General features: G+C 46.0%; 1 long non-coding RNA gene across 1 annotated transcript; it reads right to left on the bottom strand.

Annotated features, from left to right (window-relative positions):
• Window positions 1-4,434: 4,434 nt before the first annotated feature.
• Window positions 4,435-6,871, bottom strand: LOC119398683 (uncharacterized). Its single transcript, XR_007416862.1, has 3 exons — window positions 6,712-6,871; window positions 4,963-5,010; window positions 4,435-4,472 (listed from the first exon to the last, which is right to left on the bottom strand). It is a non-coding gene; the product is annotated as an uncharacterized LOC119398683 (long non-coding RNA).
• Between the last annotated feature and the right edge of the window lie 1,056 nt (window positions 6,872-7,927).

Genomic DNA, 7,927 nt, shown 5'->3' with positions numbered 1-7,927 from the left:
TGACGCGGCTGTTTTCGCAAGCCTCCGAACCAATCAGATGTGCAGGAACAGGGCGTCAGCTAATTTTCCGGGGTAATAGCAATTCCAGCAGATGTTTATTCTGTGTGCGACGGTTATAAGTCACACGGAGATTCACGTCGCTTTTTGGTCGCCCGTCGCAAATAGGCGCGCGACCAGTGTTAGTCCCAAGATTGAATTAGCCTTAAAAGCGCGTAAGCGCTGCGGACGAACGCGACTTCAGCATAGATCAAAGGAGCAGCCGTCTCCGTCGCACGAAAAGAACATGCGATAAGATCGCCCCGCTTTTGAAGCCTGACGCCGATGGCTCCCTCAAGCAGAGAGGAAACGCACAACCCGTCTACCGTCGGGTGAAGGAGCATGAAAGGGCGCCGGTGGAAGGAGCGGGCAGCGTCACTGGCACATCAACTGCGAACTCTGGTCACATAGGTGCGGCCGCGAGCGCTGTTGCGCGTGTGCTCTATAGACAGACATCAGACACACGGCTCGCGTATACTTGTGAGTGTTGTGCTCTCACCGATTACTACACATGAGACGAGAGACAACACGAAAACTGCTTCACTATATAGAGCGACCGTATTCCCTTACACGAGCGTTTTGTGGATTTACGCTAGATGATTCCAAGAGATAGCTGCTTGCCTTACTTCGTATAAGATTGCCCCGCCACGGTGATCTAGTGGTTATGGCGCTCGACTGCTGGCCCGAAGTTCGCGGAATCGAATCCCGGCCGCGGCGGCTGCATTTTCGATGAAGGCGAAAATGTTTGAGGCCCGTGTACTTAGATTTAGGTGCACGTTAAAGAACGCCAGGTTGTCAAAATTTCCGGAGCCCTCCACTACGGCGTCTCTCATAATCATGACGTGGTTTTGGGACGTTATACCCCAGATATTATTATCAAACTATTATATTCGTACAAGACTTTAATTTGTTGCTGCTGCATTCCTGGATTCGCCCTTGCAGCGAAACTAGTGATTTTTCTTTCTATTGCTCTTGATAACAACTGCTTTAGCGTTATGCCTTTGCTGCCCAATTCATATTCACATATGCGTGCGCAGGGCTTCCCTTCAGGAGGTGCGTAGGTTCATCGCGGCACCCTTCCTCCCTATGAAGTCAATGTTTGGGGCAGACTTTGCGCCTCCTCTTCTTAGGTGATTAGGGAGGGCGCCCTCCCCTCCCTCTGCGCACGCCTATGCATCTCCATCCTAAACTAGTAGATGCTTCTGCAGAGTTTTTCTTTGTGTCCCGCGGCAGGTACATAGAGAACGTGCCATCTGCAAGCACCCGTCCAAATGACCAAAAGTCACAGCATATCCACGGGGTGAATGATGATGAGTGGGGCGAAGCTCCTGAGGGAATCATCGGTAAACTGTGAAACTCTTCATTGAAATTCGCCCAGTACATCATATATAGAGTGTCAAACACCGTGCATATATTAAACATCAAACTTTTATTGTGCTGTTGGTTTACGTGGTCCCTTCATTATCACCGCTTTGTGATCGGTGAAATGGAGGGAAAGTGTCCGCTCCCGAGCAAAAGAGAAAGCGCGCCAAGAGCGACCGCGTTCCCCACTCGCCCTGTGAGAATTAACGGCAAGGCTAGAGGGAAGACACGACGCGCGTAGCGTTCCTCTTCGCAGTTCCATGACGCGAGGTCGGTCGCAAAGAAAAGTTTATTGAACCTGTACACGCAAGCGCGAGAGACACATATAAACTAAATACTTATAAACTAAATACTTATAAATTGCGTCAGTGTAACTTATACAAACGCTTGACGCAATTACTGGCTGGAGTAATACACTGTACGCTACCGGGCAACTATAAAACAACAACCAAATTAACTAAAGCATCTTACGTCTCAAGGATATGAGAACAAAAAATAAAGAAAAAAGAGGGGAGAAAAAGGAAGGGGGGGGGAGTGTAACACGGGAAATCGGGTAACTTGTTTCTTTTTCTGAACTCAGTATGGTGCTGCTTTAAACTGCAGTTTCTGTCCACGTAATGCGAAAAACCGAGTGTGCCAGCGCCTTAAGAAGGCATCAACACCACTCGCTTCCAGATCGTCAACTAGGTATCCGAAAACAATTTGATAAATATGGTGCATGGCTGGGAACGCTGCACGCTGTGGTTGCCGACGAGCTTCTGCCTGGCACCGACGTCTCCAGATCACGTACATTGTCACCAATAGTATCAATTGGGCAAACTTGCCGTTATTCTTTTTGGACAGCGATGTAGCTCTAACTCCAAAGGTGCGCCAAACAAGGTGTCATACACCCTTCGTAGCAACGCATTCGAATAACGCATGCTTAGTGGTCTCGGAATGCCCACAGTTCACGCATCTATCATTTGGTGTCACGTGGAATCTGGCAAGGCGTTGACGTGTCGGCAACAAGCTCCATCTTCTCAGCCAGTCAAATTCGCGAACTACTTCAGGGACTTTGCTTTTCTTCCGTGTCTTCCATCGGCTTGGGTTTGTTTTTCTTTTATCTTCGTCTACTAGTGTCTCTTCCGTCAGCAAGTAACTTAGTTCTATTGGCGGTAGTTCTTCAAACCATTTCCCCTCCGTTTTTTGATCTACTGTGCGCCTAAAGTCGCACACACTCTTGTAAAACTCGAGCGGTTTCTCATCTTGCGGTCCACTGTATCTCTCCGTTGTAAACGTAGTCTTTAGAGTACTTGTCCAGTAGCATGCCCAACGAAAGCCAACGGAACGCGATCGTGCAAGTGCTCCGGCTTCGCATCGCCTCATGGTCCCTTTAGCCAAACATGTTGCCCAAGGTGTGCTTTGCGTTTTTCGTAGAAATAATTTTTTGATCATGTGCATAAAGACGAAAAGGTTAAAGCCCACTAGTGTATATCGCCCGAAAAGTATGTCTTTTAGTCTGATTAAATCAAGGAGCACTATGATGTGTTGTAAATTATGATATCTAGGGAATTGCTCATCTAGTGAGCAATTCATTAAACTAGAGCTGGCTACCTGCTACTACTACTACAGAGGACGGAAAGACCCACACCCTAAGGAGCTTCGTCCCTAAAAAGGTGTTCGGTACGCGCTTTCAGTTTCAGTATTGCCACGCGCGCTTCATTTTGTTATTTAAATGTAACTTGTCCGTTGCACTCATAGCCGCCGCCATGCGCAAGCCATGCCCTAATATCTGGGAACTTTCTAGAATATCTTAGAATCTTCTTATAGGCTTCAGCGCGGAAACGCGAACAGTTGAGATTACTCTCGAACTAACGCGGCCACCAGCGATAAGGCTCGAATGTTCGATGGTGCATGTATGAATGCCAACGCGCCTTACCGCAGAACAGATTATCGACAGCAGACGATCTGTTCGCCGCTATCAGTGTGCAGTGCGTCTTGCTGTAGTTTGACTTTCCGTTTTCCGGCCACAAGTTCAGCCAAATAAACAGCCGCAGTTTCGCCGCAATGGCGAAGCAATGAATGCGATAGCAACAAATTGGAATGTAACGCGAAGAACGGAAACCAGCTCGAAATTTCCAGTGCGTCGCTCAAGCGCAAAGGACGCACGAAAAGAACACACACAGGACGAGCGCGAACTATCATGCGTCAAAGCTCGACACTTTAAGCGCACTGCTCAAACATCAAGCAGGATGCACGAAACGAACGAACAGGTACACACGGGACGAGCTCAAACTATCACAGTTGTTACTTATTTCTGTTTGAACAACGCGCTCCTTTCGCAAACGCGGCCGCTGCAGTGAGCGAAGCGACCTGCGTATGCTCTGTGACTTCAGCGCGCACATCGCGGGGAAAGCACACGACAGACAATCCGCCGCTCGACCCTCCCCCCCCCCCTCCCGCCCCCTTCTTTCCTCGAATAAGCGCACGAATGCGACCACGCCCTGTAGGGCGAAGAGAAACGGCGTTCGCAAGAGCGGGGCGAGCTGGCCGACGCATTTAAGTGCGCCCGTTGCGCTCCTAGCGCCATCTCGCTGGTAATGATAAGCGCCTGCCGTCTCTGAGTACTGCGGTAAAGGGTTTGTATATAACGGTCGCCGTTAGCCACCTACGCGATCTGCGCTTTGTGGTTCAGTGGTTAGAGCCACGCGCGGTGGATCGAGAAGTTGCTGGTTCGATTCCGCGCTTCGGAAGCTTTTTTCTCAATTATTTTTCTTTGGGACTTACATATATATACATATATATATATATATATATATATATATATATATATATATATATACACGCAGCCTGACGGGGCGACGGCAAAAACCAGCCGACACTGTCGATATAATTGCTATCGCAATAAAAGTTTCATCTTGGACACGCCGACTGCTGCCTTCGTGGACGTCACAACCTCGTGACAATATAAGGGGCCAGTTTTATCAGCAATGTACCACAGCTTTCCTAGACCACACATAGATGGGCCTACAAAAAACAAGCACCAGGCTCGTACTTACAGTGGCAGCTTGGAAGAACTGTTTTACGACCAGATCCTGCGACAAAAAAGAAAGAAAGAAACAATTTGTACACTGCAATGAAGACCTTTGTTAATGTGGCGCATATGTCATGACATATTAAATATGCTAGCGTGAAGATGTCCTTGTAAATGCTACACTACTAAACGTGACGAGTAAATTGTCTGCATAACTGCCTATATGCAAACGTCTAGTACCATGCGTTGTTTACGTTTGCGCGCTGCAGGGATCTTGACTGTGCTTTAAGGTAATATTTCGCCTTGTCAATCCGTGCACAAGGCGCATATATGCAGATAGCAGCAGTGCAAAGTCTCGCTTTAATAAAATACCGGCGTCTATTTCACAGTTAAATTTTCTTTTTAAGTTTCAATTGGTATGACCCGGTTAGCTTCGGTAATATGGCCAACATGACGACTGCTTGAAATTTTCTGTGTTGCTTTGTAAGTAAGAACCTTGGACTGCATTATAAAAGAAATACGCCGCCGTTAAACATGCACATGGAACCTACCTGATTCGCATGAGTTCCAACGCATGTCGACATCGTTGTGTTCAGACACTGCGAATGAAAGGGCGCATTGGTTAAATGAATTAGTTTTACGTGTTGGTGTCAGCTGACTGCGCACAAACTTAAAAAAACGAAATCACAATGAGGACACAAAAAATAAAATACCTATTGTAGAAGGGTTCACATGCAACTAGTTCTCGTAGTCTGTCGAATGCTTATTATTCCTACGGAATACAACAACCTCACACGAATGGTTTCGGAACCGTTATTAACCCTAATATGTTCACCTCTACTCAGGATAACAGCGCCCTTGTCAATACACCACATACCTTGCATTTTGATACTGAACACTTGCAGCAGCTGTCGTTTCAACGGTATCTGTGTTCTCTTTTGTACTGTTTATATCTTGCGAATAAAACGCTAAAGACTGGCGCTCTGGCCGTGGGGCCGGCCGTCGCATGACTGATGTATACATATGCAGCGACAGCAGCATATGCAATAATCACTGAAGTATTACAGCACTGTTGCTGGCTGAGAAATAATTGGTAAGGATGCGTGTTTGAATAGGATGCGTGATATGATACGAAAGAAACATAACAGGAAAACAGGTGTCCGTATTCGCGCAAAGAAAAGTAACTACCTGAAGCGAGAATAGAAGCATGTGACGAAAGGCACGAGCACTTAGGAGACGAAATGGGTAGACAGGATAGTTTGCCAGTCCTTTCATTTGTATCACATGTAACCTTCAGAAATGAATGACTTAATTACGATTCTGGTGTGAACGAAAATCACATCGAACGGCTGTAGCAGTGATATCAAACAAGTGGCCCGGAAAATATACATATTTTCTGGAAGCGTAATGTTATTAAGAATAATAAGAACTTCTGCTACTTTACGTGCAAAAACTCCGTTATTATTATGAAGCACTCAACATCGGAGCTCTCCGGAAATCTTGTCCATCTGTTGTGCTTTAACGTGCACAAACATCGCAATGTAGCCTCCAACGCTGCGCCTCTCTCAAAATACGACTGGCGAGGCCGCGATCAAAGTGGACACTTTCAGGTCATCGGTCGAGCTCTGATTATGATTATAGGGAAGCGCAAAAAAAAAGGACGAGGACGATGAACAAAATGAGGCCACTTCACACGTCTCCTTTCGCACTGCGTCCTTGTCTTTTTTTTGTTGTTCTTTTTTGCTCTTCGGTCTCATCACGCTAATGTGCCAACTCGCGAGACTTTCCGCACTTCACAGATTATGAATAATAGCAGCCTCATACCTATGGTTCGTAACGGGGTGTCTGAACGGTGTTTTCATTTTTCCGACGTGCTGTAATTTGCAGACAGAGTATTCGAGCAAGTAGTTGCGTTTGTTAGCGCCAAGCGTGAAATCACCTCTCATTTTCTATTAACAATCGGAAACAGTGCCCTTAATAATTCGGGATGTCATCATTAGAGCCCCAACCTTACATCACTCACGAAATTAATATGCTGCTGGATCTAATAATTTCTGCACATAAATCTTCTGCACATAAATTTCTGCGCATAAATAACATGCATGTAAATGTAAGCACACGGGCCACTAGCGTGTCGCCTGTATCGAAGTGCGGCAGCCGCAGCCGGAATTTGATCCCGGGACCTGTGGGTCAGCAGTGAAGAACCCTAACCACTTGACCACCGTGGCGGGCGTCCTGCTGGAGCGAAGCATTTATATCTTGCTGGAGCTTAGCGTTGTCTACTGTTTAGAGGCACTGACCTTTCCAATGTTGAGTGCGCTGGGAAATTCGAAGACCACCGGCTGGCCGCACATGATGTCGCCGGCAAGGTTCAGGCCGGTGCAGTCACCCAGAGGCAGCATAGAGGTTGCGGTGTCAAAGACACTTCCAAACATGCCGCCGAAAAAGCTCTTGCCAATCTTCGAAAACATATTCACTGCACCTCCGACGGTCTTGCATAGCGAGAAGATCATGTTGACGAATGGACCTGTCAGTTTAATGGAAAATATGTCAAGGGGAAAAGATTGCTAATCGACACAGTCCATTTTTATCAGTAAAAAGAGGGAAATCGGCCTCTGAAGGCCTAGGTCTGCTTCCTCTAGTGTATCAGAAAAAGAAGCGATGTTAAGTACTGAGAACTTCTGTTTCGATATTACATTTTGGGAGCGCAAAAATATTACGGCAGCTTTGAACTAGTGGTACCAAACCCGAAGGACAAGCGGAGCTAGGCGGTCTTTCTTGTTTTTCTGTATTTCTCTCTTTCTTTCTTCTATTTCTATCTCATTCTATCTTATTCTTCTATCTCTTTTTTTGTATCTCTTTCATTCTCTTTCTTTCCCTTACTCGCTCTTTCTGTCTTTCTGTCTGTACCCAATTAGCTCTTCTTTCTTTCCATCACTTTCTCACTCTCTCCGTGCCTTTCTTTAGCTTTCATTGTGTCTATTCCTTTCTCTTTCTCTCTTGCTCTCTTTTTTGTCCCCTTTTCTTGTTTCTATCTCTTTCTCTCTCTGTCTATATCATTCTCTGTCTTTATCTTATTACATCTTCACTCCCCATATTTCTCTCCATTTTTCTCTTTCTTTCTAACACTTTCTTTTGTAGAGTATGACGCACTAGATCAAAGTTCATTGCAGTAAATTACAGTGGCTTAGGCTGGAATAATAAGCTGTCGGATAAAGTCGTCTTGGCGTTAGTTATGGAAACCCACAGACATTTATGAGCAGCGATATCCGTATCGCAGCTCAGAGCAGCTGTGTACGAGTATATCCAGAATTTCGGGAATTTTAGTCTAGGGTGCCTTTCTGGCTGACTGGAGCAGTTAAGCTTTTCATCTGCAAAGTCTTGGTTTCATCTCACATAAAATGTTGTCATCTGCTTTGGGGCACGCCAAGTTTAGGCCATATTCATAACATGCATGTTATACAGAAAAGATGGCTGATCTCTCGGTAGAACACGAAAATGAAACATGTCGACACA

The sequence above is a fragment of the Rhipicephalus sanguineus genome, chromosome 7 (genome assembly GCF_013339695.2).
Source record: "Rhipicephalus sanguineus isolate Rsan-2018 chromosome 7, BIME_Rsan_1.4, whole genome shotgun sequence".
Lineage (NCBI taxonomy): Eukaryota > Metazoa > Arthropoda > Arachnida > Ixodida > Ixodidae > Rhipicephalus > Rhipicephalus sanguineus.
The sequence above is the reverse complement of the archived record's forward strand: the minus strand, read 5'-3'. Positions and strand labels throughout refer to the sequence as shown.